Below are 802 nucleotides of genomic sequence, written 5' to 3'. Positions count from 1 at the left end.
CAGTACATTCTGAGGAAAACTTACCAAAGTACTTTCATTTACGAAATAGACACAATGCTTTATGGTCACTCAGATGCACATGAACCAGCAATACAATAAAACGCTGTTGCATTACTTTATGCACCAACTGAATATTTGAAAATGAAAGACAGCGCGTTCATTTGATATGAAAAACATTTTATTGTCATTGTAGGTCATAATAAATTATTATTCAACTATAATCATCAATTAATAAAGGTTAAATGTCTGTCTGTCTGTTTATATATTTTATGTTGACATTGGCACTTTCTAAAGGCAAAATAGCGGAACCTTTATTTTAAAGGGTACAGCGCAAACATAACTGATAGAGCACACTGGCCAATCAGAAACAAGGGGGCGCTGAAGGCCCTCCCACCAACGAAAACGAAACATTGAGTGGTAAATTGTTTTGTCAGTAAGAACAGAAAACAAGAAATCGAGGTGAATTTGTGTGTTTTATTTTTGCCCAAAATTTAAAAAATAAAAAAACAACCTGTTTCTGGTTTCTGCCTTTGACAATTGTGCCGATAAACAAGCGGTCCAAATGTACCTTGGTCATCTATCTATCGCTCTTCTAACGTTACCCTGGTATAGATTTTGTGCTTGCATAATGTTATTTTTTTATAGAATGGTCATGCTATCCTCTTGGCTTTGACTTTGATACATTTACTTTTACTTCCGGGGCACTATCTTTCTTCATTCTCCAATTCAAAAAGGAAAAATTAAAAACAAAATATGCGAAGACCAAAATTGGACAGTTATTTGAATTTGATTTTCTCGTTTT

Source organism: Thunnus thynnus, chromosome 1 (genome assembly GCF_963924715.1).
Source record: "Thunnus thynnus chromosome 1, fThuThy2.1, whole genome shotgun sequence".
Classification (NCBI taxonomy): Eukaryota; Metazoa; Chordata; class Actinopteri; order Scombriformes; family Scombridae; genus Thunnus; species Thunnus thynnus.
This window is presented reverse-complemented; position numbering follows the sequence as displayed.